The sequence below is a fragment of the Stegostoma tigrinum genome, chromosome 3 (genome assembly GCF_030684315.1).
Source record: "Stegostoma tigrinum isolate sSteTig4 chromosome 3, sSteTig4.hap1, whole genome shotgun sequence".
Taxonomy (NCBI): domain Eukaryota; kingdom Metazoa; phylum Chordata; class Chondrichthyes; order Orectolobiformes; family Stegostomatidae; genus Stegostoma; species Stegostoma tigrinum.
The window spans coordinates 74854240-74871031 of record NC_081356.1 but is presented as its reverse complement, the minus strand read 5'-3'; the positions used below and the strand labels follow the sequence as shown (position 1 = coordinate 74871031).

General features: G+C 40.9%; 1 protein-coding gene across 3 annotated transcripts in view; it reads left to right on the top strand.

Moving 5' to 3' along the window:
• The window catches only part of LOC125449638 (tumor necrosis factor alpha-induced protein 8), a 140058-nt gene that overhangs the window by 64038 nt on the left and 59228 nt on the right, over positions 1 to 16792 (top strand). The window contains exon 1 of one of the 3 annotated variants that reach the window (XM_048525501.2): positions 3080 to 3195. The exons of 1 other annotated variant lie outside the window; for it this stretch is intronic. The gene's annotated coding sequence lies outside the window, so the exon portion shown is untranslated. Of the gene's footprint in view, positions 1 to 3079; positions 3196 to 3763; positions 3875 to 16792 lie in introns of those variants that run through there. One more of the 3 variants, XM_048525508.2, reaches the window with a different exon arrangement.

The window sequence follows — 16792 nt, the reverse complement described above, 5'->3', positions numbered from 1 at the left end:
TGTTTGTGTTGAGTACTTTTGCTGAGATGTTACACTTTTTCTGTTTTTGGAGGTTTATCATGAGCACCACGATGATTGGCAAAAACATCTGTAGCTTGCTGCCTACATACCAAGCAGCTGCAGGTCAGAGATGAGAGCAGCAGAGAGAGGTTTAGTAAGTGAGAGGCACTACCCAGGAGACTCCTGGAAATACTTCAGGATGCCCTGTCTGTTGGCAGAAAGTATCTGCTTTGTTATCAGTGGCTGGCAGATTTCACTGCAGCTTTCAACATGGCTAGGATCTTCTCAGGTTTGCTGCCCACAAATGCACAAGAGTTGACCAACAGCCTGTGTTTGCCTCACTGACGATTATGCCAACTTTGCCAGCAATGCCAGTAATTGTGGAGAGGTAACAGAGTTAACGGGCAGAGTCCTACAGCGGTTTCGGTGGTGTGTGCCCGGGCGAGCTCTGTGGCAGAATTGGGCAAGAAGTCCGGTGAGACGAATTGTAACTTTGGGAGAATCCCTTCTATGCTTTTCACAAGCAGCATGGTGAGATTCACGCTATCAGCGGCAAGTGGCACAGTGATTTATTTGTTAGTAAACACCTTGTTAACAACCCAAACCATCGCATTAATATTCAGCCCTCCACCTTATCAAGCTCGACATCAGGAAATCTAGACGAGCTGACCACTTGCTCCAAATGATCCTTCTGTTGGGCTGTGAGCACCAACATGTCCGATCATGCTACTGTTCCATGGGCACTGGCCATATGCAAACAATGCAAGAGACCTTGGCATCCAACATGTGCCAGCACCTAACAGACCTCATTTCCAATCCACTTACAGGATGGTTCTGCACTTCAATGCTAGACCTCAGGCTGTACCAGCAACAATCATTGTAAACTGCAGCAAGGACATTGTGCAGTCAGGGACAAGCACCCAGCTCGTGGACCGAACCTTGCTGTAACTCCAGGCTGTTAACACGTTCTCATAGCACTTACTCACCCTGAACCTACTTGGATGCTCACCTTACCCTTGCTTTCGCTTGCCTTTTTGTGCTTTGGCCCGTCACTCAGAGAGAGGCTCACATTGGTGCTGTTTTGCTGTGCCATCTAGCGCAAACACAAAGACCAGAAGCTTCTCAGTTGTCGACGTTCCCCAGTTGAAAGGATTAGCCATTGTTTCAGGGATCTTGACACAGTAAATTGAGGGCAGCCTTTAATACCAGTCCAAGTACCTTGCATGGCACAGTCAGAGCCAGGGCCCACTCTTCATAATGGGTGAGGGGCTGCCTTGAGACTCTGTGTCCTAATGTGGGCTGCCTTCCTTGTGGAATGAGAGAAAGGCAGGTATCAGAGGAGATAGAAGTAGATGGCCCAGCCATTTCTACTAGTGTAAAAGGTAAAGTTGCCGAAGTCTCATCAGACCATAGGGCTGCTCTAGAAAGAAAGAGAGAGAGAGAGAGAGAGAGAGAGAGAGTCACACGCACAACTGATGGAGGTTTAACTTGAGGGTCAGCACATCTTGGGCAAGGAGAGTCCTTGGTAACTTCTTGTGCAGCAGGAATTGAACCCACGCTGTTGGCATCACTTTGCATCAACTGTTGATGTAGGAATGGAGGTTTACTGAGTAACTCTATTTTGATTTCTTCTGTGTAATCTGCACAGAAGTCTGTGTACTCCACAATTTGGGAAACACTGGTTGTGAAGATAAAAGAATCCGTGAGTTCATTACATTTGAGGCTTAAGGAAAAGCTAAAGTGCAGCAAAAGAGAGGGCGTCCAGGTGTCAGTTACTCATAGGAGTTTAAGGCCTGTGTTGACTGTGAACTGAACTTCAGACCCCATTTCATCTCAAACGGAAACATGCCTACTTCTGCATCTGCAACAACATCAGCCTCGACTGTAAGACTCTTCTCCTAGCTTAGAGCTTCAAATCCTTTTATATGCATTTGTTTCCTTCTATATTCCAATGCTTTCCTGGTTGTCCTCACCTCACCGTAAACACCAACACATCCAAATCTCTCCTCCCTGTATTGCAACCTACAAAGCTGCACTGAATCCTATTTGTTCATGACTTCCCTTTCCATTATCAACACTGTTACCCAACTGGTGAGGTGGAATTCTCTCCTTGCTGTTGTGGTATGGGCAATGATGTGAAAGATTGGAAAACATCACATAAATGAAAAAAATCAGAATTTTGATGTCAAGAAATTTTTGTCTGATTTTCCCCTTAACCTTTAAATGTTGACTTCAGAACCTTGTTTTTTACATTTGCATTTCATTCCTAGCACAACTTGCTTTAATTATATGCCACTTCCAATTCTACTGTCCTTCCCCTGAGAAACAGATGGCACAGATTCCTGACATATTTCTGGAGCTACAGGCCGCTGATTGCTCTTCCCGTCTGTCATCCATCACTAACTCAATTTGGGAAAATTACAGCCGTTAGGTTTAAAATTCCTGTCCACATTTTTCATTCTATCAAAAGCGCGACCTAGCTTTTCAACACCTTTCCAAATTTCTCCTTTCACATCTAGCATCTGCTTTCTATCCGCCTTATGTGAAAGACCATGGAGGTGTATTTTATGCAGATTGTGGCGTGTAAGCCAGTGTCCTTTCCTTAACGATGATCGTTTTAATGCCTAAATCTGATTTTACCTTTTTATTCATTCGCAGGACATGGGGATCACAGATGACTGGCAAAGCCAGCATTTATTGGTCTTCCCCATGTGCCCTGGAGAAATCTAAAACATTTATTGTGCAATTCTAAATCCGATTGTCAATCCATTTTTAATATTTAAAGTATATTTGACAATTGCTGGGATCTGATGGACTTGAGCTTCATTGCTACAGACTTTGGGAGTATTTACAGTACCCCATTCTTGGCAGAAGATGTTTGAATTATTAACTTTCATTTACTAAAATCTGCTGGAATCTGGACAATTACAGCTGACTGTTTCTGTAGTTTCAGTCAAACTAAGATTTTAAGAATTTGCATTATGATTTTTTTTAGTCTGCTTTTTTGATGCATGTACTGACTTGCTTGTATGTTTTGAAATTACGAATTACACCTGGGATCCTTGTCTGTACAAATCCTTTGAGACTTTTACATCTGTGTATGCAGCACTTGTCTCATTAAAATACAATACAATTATGGATACTTTGTAATTTGATGCAGCACACCTTCAGCTGGTCGTATGTTTTCCTTCTTCTGTAAGTATTTTCTTTTTATAATTTTAAGATGATCACAATAGAGCTGTGATTACTGTTTCAGAATCTGCTGTGGCTCGGAAAGAATGTATATTCAGGGTTTCATTTAAAATGTAATATAGTGAGCTGTTAGTTTTATACAAGATTGTTCCGTTTTAAAGGAATGCGTGACCACATTACAGTACTTCCTACTCCTTTGACTTCAGTAATAGAGTGGGGGAGTGGTTTCAGTTTGCATTGTTGGTGGGAATTCTGGCCTTATCATTGGACATTTTGGGAAGTAACAGATGCATGGCTACAGTTATCTAATACTGAATCTGATACCCGAGTCAAAAGTTGCTGTGGTTTGCATCTTTAACTTTAACTCAGACCAGGATTTTGAAGTAAATATAATGGTCAAGTTATTAATGCTCATCAGTATCTTCACGTAAGTCAGACAGTAATGTGTGACTGCAAATGTGCGACTGCAAATGTGCAGATAAATGTGGAAATCAGGAAGTTGCTGCTTATTGATTATGAAGCTGCGTTGAAAGGGCAGGAAGTTGCTGTAATTTCTCAGCTAAGCATTGAACTTACCAGAAGTTCGGCCTTGACCATTTCAGTGGAAGTCAATTTGAGACGGTGTTAAATGGAAGTTATTATCTCAATCCACCCTTCTGCCACTGCAAATTACATTTCAAAAGTATGGAATCTCATTTTGTTTTTGAGCTTTGAATTATTGTTAGATAATTGAAATAATAAAAAAATGTAAATAATCTTCCTTTAACCTTTATTGATCTCATTTTCTTTCTGTTTGCTTCAAATTCACTGTTAGATTTGGCACAACTCATACTTTGATTCATAGTAATGATTCTTTAGTTTGTTTGGTTGGGGACGTGTAGAGTTGCTTGGCTTATTCATACAAGCTTTAGGTCCTTTGCCGAGTGCACTGTACTGAAACTGTTTCCAAAGAGAGCAAGTGTATGCATTTTAAGTGGCTGTATAAGGAGTAGATGGTGTTGCTGGTTCACTACTGACCTCATAAACTCAGTTTGTTATCTACAATTGCTGAGATTTTTGTGAGCATTTTGAAAATATATCTGGTGAAATGATCGCCAAGAGGATCACACAATTAGTGTGGGCAGATCATCTGTGATAAAGTCATTGGTGTTTGAATTTTTCTTCTGTGTCATTTAGAAATAACATAATGCAATATTAGAACTTTATGAAGTTTCTTTTTAGAAAATATAACCCTTTTTAATATCTGTATTTCTTATAATCCATTGCAATATCATAGCGAACATGATCTGAAATAACATTTTAAGGTGCCCAAAACTCTTCTGTGGGGTGCCAACTGTGATGCATTGCCTGATTGGATACATGTGGCAAAATGGCACTGAATCACATCACATCTTAAAAGTGTGATGCACACTGTAAGATTTTTGCTTGTACAGGTATTTTTGCGATAACACGATAGTTGTGTTCATGTGTGACCTCGTAGTATAGAAAATGGAACTACAAAGAAATTGCTATAGAAAATCACTGTACCTGTACGGCAGAATGTTTGCATTATCCAACTAATGTCCACAATTCATCAATCGTATTATAGCCGATTTGCATTAACGAAACATGTGTTGTCTCAATTGTACCCCTATTATGAACCAGGACCCTTCCCCTTCTCACACTGCCCCTCCCCACCCCATCCAAAATGCATTATGGAGAAAGTTTGGGCCCTAAAATTTATATATAATTTTTAAAAAGGCAACTGTAAGGTGCTGTATTCCACATATGAATTGATTGGTAAGCTAAACAAAATACACATTATTCTTGCAGCACAGTCAAAATAAACAAAAAGAAGATTGGGCATAACTTTACTCTATTGAAATAGATAACAAGATAATGTATTATTTAACCACTAACCATCAACCGTTCCAATGTAGGCAGCGTTCCCTAAACACGCCCCTTTGGCAAAAATGCAATTCAACAAAACAGTTACGCAGTTACTATTCTCATATGCTGCCTCTCTCCAGTCTGAAAGGAAGAAATAATCTGCCCGTTTTGAGTTTTACAAGGAAGCCTCCTTGTTCACTGAAACCTTCACTGTAGCAGCATAGAACTTAGTCTTTTAGCTCCAGAAGCCAACAAATACCTACTGAACTAAATATTCAGCCCAGAGTCCGGTAACCCATGGTGTTCCGCGCGTATCTATTCGGGGACTCTGCTGTTTGTGTTCTTTATAAATGACTTGGATGAGGAAGTGGAAGGGTGGGTTAGAACGTTTGCCAATGCCACAGAGGTTGGTGGAGTGTTGGACAGCGTGGAGGGCTGTTGTAGGTTGCTATGGGCCATTGACAGGATGCAGAGCTGGGCAAAGAATTGGCAGATGTAATTCAACCTGGATAAGTGTGAAGTGATTCATTTTGGAAGGTCGAATTTGAATGCAGAATACAGGGTTAATGGCAGGATTCTTGGCAGTGTGAAGGAACAGAGGGACGTTGGGGACCGCATCCATAGATCCTCAAAGTTGTTTCCCAAGTTGATAGGGTTGTTCAAAAGGCATATGGTGTGATGGCTTTCATTGGCAGGGGCATTGAGTTTAAGGGCCATGAGGTTTTGCTGCAGCTCTGTAAAACCCTGGTTAGACCACACTTGGGATATTGTGTTCACTTCTGGTCACCTCATTATAGAAAAGATGCAGCAGCTTTAGCGAGAGTGCAGAGGAGATTTGCCAGGATGCTTCCTAGACTGGAGGGCAGGTCTTCAGAGGAAAGGTTGAGGGAGCTATGACTTTTCTCACACCCTGAACCTTTCCTAATTGGAGTGAAGAAGGATGTGAGGCGACTTGTTAGAGGTTTACAAGGTTATGAGAGGCATTGATAGAGTGGACAGCCAGAGAGTTTTGCCCAGGGCAGAAATGACTATTGTGAGGAGGCATAATTTGAAAGTGATTGGAGGACGGTATTGGGGAGATGCCAGAGGTAGATTCTTTACACACAGAGTACGATGGGCATATGGAATGCACTGCTGGCAATGGTAGAGGAGTCAGATATATTAGGGACATTTAAATGACTCTCGGATAGAAAATGTAGGATATGCAGAGTAGTTTGATCTTAGACTAGGATAATAGGTCAGCACACATCATGGGCCGAAGGGCCTGTTTTGTCCAGTACTGTTCTATGCTCTATGTTCTAACTGAAAACAAAAACTAAAAGCATTCCTGGGTCTATGTGAGCCCTGGCCCTGCTCACTCATGATTGTTTTGTCTTAATAAAAAAAAAAGTCCAGGGAGAACTCAAAGCTGCTGTCAACTGCCTGTCTGAAGGAGACATTTTGATACCACTGTGACAGCACCACTCTGCAAGTGAAACAGGACAGAACACATCTCTTAAAGGCACAGTACTGTCACACTGCCACTTAAAAATTAAAAACAAAATAGTTTAGGTGTGAATCATGTTGCTGCATCCTGCATTGACACTGCTCATCCCCACAGAGATAAGATACTTTCAAATGAATAAACTTGAAATATTTGATTTTTGGATTCCTTCCAAGATATTGAAGAATTTGACCTTACCCATTCATATCGATCACATTTCTGGCAAGGAATTACACACTTTCTTCTGTCATCTTTCAGCAAAACTGAAATTACCATTTAAATAGCTGTTTAACTGGTTCACAAACACTGTTGAGGGCATTTTCAGAAATGCATAGTTGTGCATTTTTAGAAAATTCTAATACTTCAATTTGACTCATGGAATTGTTTCACACACATTTATTTCACTTCTGTCTATCTGGTCGAGGATGTGGGAGAAACATTAACAAAATGAATGTTGAAGAATAATTGATTTTGTAAGATTGTTTTGAATATTCCCGAAACTTTGCGTGGTCTGCTTAACTCTCTGAATGCAGACTATGAAATGGCTTTAATGTGAACTGATGAACATTACAAGTAATTATGAGAATGTTACAGTTGAACAAGCTGAAATCTTACCAAGGATTATCAGTAGCTTCTTGAGTAAACTGTTTATTCAGTTTCAAATCCATAAATTTATGGCCTTTGACAGTTTGCTAGTGCTTGACCTGAATGAAAAATGTCTTGTGCAGTAGTTGTTTTTGACTGTAATGGTGAGGGAGCAGTGACAGGATTCCTACTAACTAGGTAATTTCTGTTGCATGTTAGGTTTGCAAAAATAGTTTGATGTGTAGCGTGTCATAAAGCCATAGGGTAATACAGCATGGAAACAGAACTTTTGGTCTAACTCATCCATGACGACCTGACATCCTAAATTGATCTAGTCCCATTTACCAGCATTTGGCCAATATCCCACTAAACCATTTCTATGCATGCACCCATCCAGATATCTTTTAAACGTTGTAATTATACCAGCCTCCGTCACTTCCTCTGGCAGCCCATTCTATACATACACCACCCTCTGTGAAAATCTTGCCCCTCATGTCCCTTTTAGATCTTTCACCTCACACTTTAAACCTTTGTCGTCTAGTTTTAGACTCTCCTACCCTGGGATAAAGATGTGGCATGGATAGGGTAAATAGCTAACATTATTTTGCTTTCCTTAATACTCCATCATTTATGGTATATTCACGGCTGTGATAGATTGTCGGTCGCTCAAGGAATCAAAGGAGAATGGGAAGGTGGTTGCAAAGTGAAGTCTAGGCAGAAGACCAGCCATGTTTGCACCTGCATTTACGAGACAGACTCCTGGGATAGTAGGAGTGACATATGAAGAGAGACTATATCAGTTTGGATTATACTCACTGAAGTTTAGAAGAATGATAGGGATCTCATAGAAACCTAGAAAATTCTAAAAGGACTAGACAGGATAAATGAAAGAAGGGTGTTCTGTTTTCAAGTTATGTACACATTTTCTTCATGCTAAGCCTGAATTTCCGCAATGACAGGAAGGTTCTCCATAACTGTGAGAAAGGGTCCAGAGGCTGCTCAGGCATGGCTGCGTGTGCCGGTGCCCGTGGACCATGCCCTGAAATGTTGGTGCCCTGTGCTCAACAGTGACGTCCTTTGGAGCAAGAGGTGAGAGGAAGTTGCCAGGCACCTGCACCAACTTTCTTGTCAAGAAATTTCCATGCCTAGCATCTTTGGTGTGCTTGGCAAGAGAAAAAGTTGAATATTAATTAGACATTTTGTGCCATTTAATAAGGCATCTAATAAGCTATAATCACCTTTAATTTTCAACATGTCACGATCTAAGGAAAAACTCACCGCCCTGCGCAGCGTGTTTATGAAAGCTGCAGCAAGTTGTCCCGATGTTGGAGTTGCCTCTCCAGTCACCTTGTATGATTTTGAAACAAATCTTACCAAAGCTCATGCCATTCCACCCAAAGTCTCCTAATGCCTAATGCCAGGCTAACTGGCCGATAGTTACCAGTTTGTTGTCTTCTTTCCTTACTGACTGAGGGTATTCCATTAGCAGTTTTCTAATGTTTTAGGATTTTTTCCAGAAATTAAGATTCTTGGAAGATTACTATCAGCGCATCAAACATCTCTGAAGCTGTTTCGTTTAATATCCAAGGATGAAATCACTCGTGCACAGGACAGAGCTGCCTTTACCCCATTGATTTCCCCAGAACTTTTTTCTCTAAAGACAGTTTGCTATTTATTTTTTTCCCCAACTTTTTAGGAAATTAAAAGCATAAGATCGAAGAGCAGGAGAAGGAAATTCAGCCCTCATTCCTGTTCTGCCATTCAATACAAGCATGGCTGATCTCATCTTGACCTCATCTTCACTTTCCTGCCTGCTCACCATAACCCTTCCACCTATTAATGATTAAAAATCTGTCTATCTTCACCTCAAATTTTCTGAATTGCCCAGCATCTACTGCGCCGGAGTTGTGAATTCCGAAAATTCATGACCCTTTTGAGTGAAGTAATTTCTCCTCATCTCTATTTTAAATCTGCCACCATTTATCCTAAAACTTTGACATTTCCCCCCGATGTAGCGTTTTTTTGGAGTGCTATTAAAACCCTCGACCGTGTAGACTAATGCAAAGTATTTGTTTAACTCCTTTGGGTAATAGGAATGGACAATGAATGCTGGCCTAGCCAGCAACACACTCCTCCGTGAATTAATAATAAAAAAAACTTAATGCGTAACGTAAGATAACAAAGTGTGTAGCTGGATGAACAAGCAGGCCAAGCAGCATCTCAGGAGCACAAAAGCTGATGTTTCGGGCCTAGACCCTTCATCAGACCCTCTCTGATGAAGGGTCTAGGCCCGAAACGTCAGCTTTTGTGCTCCTGAGATGCTGCTTGGCCTGCTGTGTTCATCCAGCTACACACTTTGTTATCTTGGATTCTCCAGCATCTGCAGTTCCCATCATTTCTTAATGCGTAATGTGAACAGTTGTGGTATCAATGCTGACCCCTGTGGAATTCCATTAGTCATTGGCTGCCATCCTGGAAAAGACTCATTTAACCCCACTCTCTGCCTTCTATCAGTCACCCAATTGTCTGTCCAAACCAGTACCTTACCCCTAATACCATGAGCTGTTGTCTTATTTCACACCCTCCTGTGTGGTATCATGTCATAGACTTTCTGGAAATCCAAACAGAGCATGTCCACTGGCTCATCTTTCTCTAACTTGCTTGTTCCATCATCAAAAAATTAGAACAGATTTGTCAAGGCATGATTTCCCCTTGACAAAGCTCTCCTGACTCAACCTCATTTACCATGCATCTCCAAGTATCCCACAATCTTATCCTTAGTAATAGGTTCTAAAATCATTACAATGACTGAAGTCAGGCCAATTTCTGCGTCCCTCCCCACTTAAATGGGGCTGTTACACGAGCCATTATCCAGTCCTCTGGGATCCTTCCTGACTCCGGTGATTCCTGAAAGATCGCCACCAGTGCCTCTGTTGCAGAAAGCTATAGTGCAGACACGTTTGGGAATCCTTGTATGTAAGTCACCCAAAAATCCAAGTTCAGTGGTAATAGGGAAGGGTTAAGGAATATTAGTGTTTATTTCAAAGAACATAAAAATAGGCTAGTCTTGCTGCAACAGTGGTATCTGAGGGCCGAAGGGACTGTTTTGCGCTGTATTTCTGCAACAGTAGGGTATTGGTTTGACTACAAGAGTATTGTGTGTAGCTTTGGTCTCTTTGTTTTAAGAAATGTTTTACTTGCATTGGAAACAGCTCGGAGGAATTTGAATAGATTGATTTGTGGGATGAAGGGTTTTTTTTATGAGGAAAGGTTGAGCTCGTGCAGTTAGACTCATTGAAGCTTAGGAAACTGAGAGGTAATCTACTTGAAAGATCTGTGATTCTGATAGTCTGATGAAAGGTTATTGACGGGAATCTTGGCTCCTTTTCTGTCCGTGAGTGCTGCTTGAACTGCTGAATCTTTCCAGTTATTGTTTGGTTCTCGTTTCAGATTTCCAGCATCCACGGTATTTTGCTTTTGTACGATTCTGAGGAGTGTTGATAGGTTAGATGCTGAGAGGATGCTTCCCCTGGGGGGGCACCCAGAGCCAGGGATGTAATTTGTGAAATAAAATCGTCCAATTGGATTGAGAGGAGAAATGCTTTCCTTCAGGAGAAATCTTTAGAATTCTTTTCCATGGAGTGTGAGCTGGGTCACTGAATATGTTAAAGGCTAATTAGACTGATTTTCCATCAAGGTTATAGACAGAGTGCAAGAAAGTGAAGTTGAGACTTCAGTCAGATTTCAGTAAATGGTGAAGCAGGCTGGAGGGGTCAGCTCCTGTTCCTATTTCCTAGGCCCTTACTTCCTAAAGAAGCAATTGTTCAGAGTAATTATTTGTAGTTATTAATTTTATTATTTGCTCTGTTACAATAATATTTGTACAGATATGGTCAACTATTTAATTTTAAATAGACTGTTTGATATATATCTGGAAATGTTTCCATCATGTGACAGTTATCCATACAGGCAGCAACATTCTTAGAAAATCTTTAATAGTGTCTTCTATTTGCTAAGCTTTATGAAAAACAGATGGCAGAAGTCCCCTGGGGGATTTTAAGAAGTGAAACACAATATTGTACAATTGCCATTTGTGAATAGAGACCCATTTCACAGTGTAATTTGAATAGTTTATTAGGGTTGAGTGTTCTCCGTCAGTCAAAACAGTTGTAAGCCCTGATACGAATATGATAGGTGCTTTCAAGCAGAATCAATTTGAAACGTTAACTCCAATTACCTGCTTCGAGATCTTGGTTTGAGGAATTTCCATGGTACCTTTCAGAGATTGGAGAACTTTTTTTCAGCTGCTAAGAGTAATTAAATTGAATAGAGTTCATCATGAGGTAAATAATACAGTTCATGAAAGGAATGGTTGATGAGCTTATCCTTTTTCTTCCATTCCTCGGCCTAAAATTTGTGAATGTTGAAACTCGCTGCTTGAATGACAAGGCACAGGGTAACTATGCATTAAATTTGAATCTTATTTCCAGCAAGCTGGTAAGCTGCGGACATTAATTGCCAGCTGAACAGCACTGAAGATTGTGCCATTGCATATCAATGGCTTTGAGGAGAAGTGACATGATGACCAGAAAATGATCCAACAGGTTGGGGGAAAAAAGAAGCAGTGTCCAGTTTGAAATGATCAGTGGTCAATGAGAGGGCATGAGTAGTAGTGGTGGCTGGGGGAGTAATGGGCAAATCCGTGTTGAAGTGGGTATGTCACACAGATGTTGGCCCTTTGTTCATACATTCATTTTGATTTGTTTAGCTTTTACAACTGGACACTTTAATACAAAAATAAGACCATTTCTGCTGATGCAAGGTGCCCATTGTTTTTGCTAACAATAAAATTCATGAGATGAAAAGATCTTGAGTATCTCAGATTCTGCATACATTCAGATATTTATTTCCTAGTTCCTAGTTCTTTTTGATCTTGCGTTCCCATTTTGACTTGTTTCATAGACCTTTTAACTGGTAATAGCTGAAATTTCATAAAAGCAGTATTTCAGGGTAGGTGGTAGAAATATCTGCTTACTGATCTTGCCTGAGGATGTTGAACTGGGTGGAAAATGAGCTTTCTGTTATAAACAAGTGCATGTGCCATAAGCAATGAATCCTGTCTTCCCTGTATAGCCACAAGGATTGGTGTGGCACTAAGCAGTAAACTTTTGTGTGACAAATTCTCAAGGGTCTTTGCACAGTTTCATTTCTGTCCGCCCTGCAACTTCAGTAAGTTGTCCAGTCCAGTTGCAGAATTTCTTCAGAGGCCCAGACCTGAACCTGTCCTGGAACTCCAAGTGGAACCCTCTTCCTCCAAGAACAAGGTAAATACACTTTCCTTCTTTCTGCTTACTGGCCATTCGGCATTCACAACCTGAGGCCAAGAACTTTCCAGGATGAGAGCATTCTACCTGGCACAGTTTGACAAAGAATACTTGAAAAACAGGAGGAACACGCTGATATCTGGTGTACGATTCCTATCTATTCTTAGCTATTTAACCACACTTCTAGCCTTTTGTTAGGAGTCTTTGCAGAGTTTGTAGGCCGTGGTGCGGATATGTGTACGACAGTATTTCTGCTTTTGCTCAAAATTCAAATCTTTAGTTGGATGCCAGAAATGACCTCCGACCTCCGAAGCCCTGAAAGCCATTTGCTGTGCACATGTGATTGCCTGCTAGAAGTTGTTCCTATTACCATTAGTAGTGTCAAGATTTATGCATGCACAGTGCAGTGTGCAGGGTCTGCAGAGTGACTGCACCTTAAATTGAGGTGCCAACCTGATGAAGCTAATACAAAAAATAAAATGCACAAAACAGCAAAAGCTGCATGACAAAGACAGAGCTAAGTGTTCGCACCGCAATAGACAAAATCAAAGTTCAACAGCCCTCCCACTTCCACCTGGGAATGATGATGAACATTAGATGACTAGTTGGAGAATATTCGATGAATGTTCCCAATCTCTAATTATAGCAGAACCTAGTCCAGTGAACCCAGACAAAATGTTTGCAACATTTTCATCCAGAACTGACAGATGCTAATCCCCTTCAGGGTCCTCCCAAGATGCCCAGCATTATAGATACCAATCTTCAGACAAGTTGATTCACGCCATATGGTATCAAGAAATGACTGAAGGCACTGGATACACCAAAAGCTGTAGATGCTGACAATAGCCCAGGCGTAACGCTGAAGAGTTGTGCTCTGATATTAACCATACGTCCAGTCAAGCTATTCCAAATAACTGCAACACTGGCATTTACCTGAGGAATAGACTAGCAACTTATTGTTTAAATGGAGAGAAATACTTCAGAATGCTTTGGTACAGAAGGATCTGGGTGTCCTTCTGCGTGTATTACAGAAATGCACGTACAGCAGGTAATAAAGAAGGCAAGTAGAATTTTGGCATTTGTAGTTTAAGGAATGGTATATGAAAGTATAGAAATGTCGCTGTACAAAAACAGAGGTTGCTGAAAAAGCTCAGAGGGTTTAGCAGCATCTGAAGAAGGGTCACTGGACATGAAACATTAACTCTTGATTTTACTTTCTTCAGAGATGCTGTCAGACCTGCTGAGCTTTTCCAGCAACTTCGGTTTTTGTCCCTGACTTACAGCATCCACAGTTCTTTTGGTTTTTGAAATGTTGCTGCAGCTGTACTAGATGTAGTAAGACTGCATCTGGAGTATAGTGTGTAATTCTAATCCCCTTACTTGAGGAGGGAAGTAGTTGTATTGGAGGCAATTCAGATAAGGTTAATCCGATTATTTCCAGAAATGGGGAGTTTTTCTCACATAAAGAGAGTGAGCATCTTAGCCTATACTGTCCGGAAAGTTAGAGGGGAGATCCAATTGAAGAACATAAGATGCTAAAAGGAATTAACAGCATAGGTATAGAAAGGATGTTTCCTCATGTTGGACAACCTTTAGAATGAGAGTTTAAACTTTTAAGATAAGTGGCAGCAGATTTAAAACAGATGAGGAGAAATTACTTCTGTCAAAGGATCTTCCCCAGAGTGCGATGGATGCTGGGACATGGAGTAAATTTAAGGAGGATAAAGACAAATTTTATGGCCAATATAGAATAGACAGATTGACCAATGACTGCCTCCTTAGTCAACAGCAGAGTGATGAGAGATGATATTGCCAATGCTATCGAGTGGCAGTTTCTCACCAATAGCATGATCAACAACGCCTTGTTCAGATGACATCATGAAGACTTCTGCCTCCAGAGTTCATTGCAGACATGGACAAAGGAGCTAGATTTCTCAAGGTAAAGTGAGAGTGACTGCTAAAATGTAATGTCAATATTTGATCTGAATGTGGTATCAAGGAACCTTCGTAAAATTGAAGGCACTTAGAATCGGAGAAAATTTCTGCACTGGGTGGAGTCATAAATTGCACAAACAAGATTTTGTTGTTGTTGTTGAAGTTCAGTCATTTAAACTCAATACTTTGGCATGGAGGTCCCTTAGGGTAGTGTGACCTTGGCCGAAATTCATCAATGACCTTCCCATCATCCTAAGTTCGGAAGCAGGACAGTTGCAGTGAATGCAGGGTCATCAATTCCATTCACAGTTCTTCAAATAGTAATCCATTCTGTGTTTGCATTCTGCAAAACTTGGATAAGATTCAGCTTTGGGCTGGTAAGTGGCAAGGAGCATTCGTGCCACACAAATCCCAGGTAATGACCATTTCCTTCATGAAAAAGTCAAACCAACTTGACATTCAACAGTATTACTGCCACTTAATTCTCAAACATCAACATTCATCATTGACCAGAAATTATACTGGATCAGCTTCATCAATATTTGCTAGGTATTCAGTGACAAGTGAGTCATCACCTGTCTCCCAAAACCTGCCGACCATCTGCAAGGTCAAAGTTGAGCATATGATGGAATCCTCCCTTTTTGCTTGTAAGAGTCTAGCTGCACCACCTCCTTGCAACCACAATACCAAAACAAGTCAATCTGCATCATCGAGACCCTATTTATTACATTTAAATAATTATCCACTTTGCTGCTGAGCACACCATGTTTGCTGCATATATGATATAAAAATCACCCAATACTTGCAACTTGCTAAAGTTTCTTTATCAAAAAACAACTTTCAATCCCATGACCTCTGCCACCTAAGAAGACAAGGGCAGCATGATAACACTACCACCTTCAAATTCCCCTCACAAGACACTATTAGACCTGAACATATAAGGACAGTAGTCAGCCATTTAGTCCATCATCTCCATTCTGCTGTTCGGTGAATTCATAGCTGACCTGATAATCCATAACTTTGCTTTCCTACAATTCCCAAGAACTCTTGATTCCCTTGCTGATTTTAAAAACATGTGTACCTCAGCCTTAAATATACTGAATGACCCAGCCATGACATGCCTCCGCTTTAAGAATTCCACAGATTTGCTCTCCTCCGAGAGAACAAATTCCTCATCTCTGCCTTGAATGGGTGACCCCCTCACTCTGAGATTATGCCCTCTGTCTTAGCTTTCCCTGCAGGAGGAACCAGACTCTTCGTATCTTTCTTATTAAGCCCCCTGAAAATCCTAGATGTATCAATCTGGTCACCTCTTGTTCTTTTAAACTCGACTGTTCTCCGCGTAAGAATATGTGTTCACACCTACAATCAATTTCATGAACCTTCTCTGTACTGCATCCATTGCCTTAATATCTTTTCTTTGATAAGGGCTCCAAAATTGCTCACAGTCTTCCAGCTGTCTCTCTTTCTCTCTCTCTCTCTCTCTCTCTTCCTCTCTCTCTCTGTGGGTTCCTCGTTCACCCACCAGATACTAGCCTGAAAACACCTGATCTCAGAAACTGAACAGACACAGGCCTGGTTAGTATTTGGATGGGAGACCACTTGAGAAGACCGGGTACTGTACACTTTATAATTGGCCCCTTGTGTGGTGCAATGTTAGTGTACTTATCCCTGGACCAAGAGGCCCAGTGTCAAGTCCCACCTGCTCCAGAAGTATGGAATAACATCTCTGAACAAGTTGATTGAAAAAAACAGTTTTTATTCCCAATCTCATCCTCTGTCATGTGTATATGTACCATTTCTTAGCTGCTATCTGCTCTAAAGAAAGATCACCGGATCTTGAATGCTAACTTTGCTTTCTCTCCACAGATGCTGCTAGACTGCTGATTTTCTACAGCAATTTCGAATTTTTGTTTCTGGTCCGACTAGTACCTTGTATGGATTTAGCAAGACCTCTTTTTTTACTCCGTATCTGAACTTACCATTTCCTTCACCGCTGCTGAATCAAAGTTCTGGAACTCAGCAGTTTTAGGGCACAGACAGTAACGTTTGAATACAGCAGCCAACTGCCTCTTACTTACCAGAGATGGCATTATTTGTCAGTGTTGCCCTCTTCCCCATGAATGCATAAGGAAACAAAACGATGGGCGGTTCTCATTTGATGTCGGCTGCCAATGTAAAACTTAGTGCTCCAGCTACCACCCTTTCATTATCATTGTAGAATACACTGCTAGAATCTCCTGGAGTATTGTGTACAATTGTAGGTGCCACACTATAGCAAAGATGTGAATGCATGCAGTGGAGGAAGTGATTAACAAGAATGGTTCCAGAAATGAGAAATTTCAGTTATGAAGATAGGTTAGTGAAATGGCTTACCAGGAAGAAGTATAAAAGCACACCACCT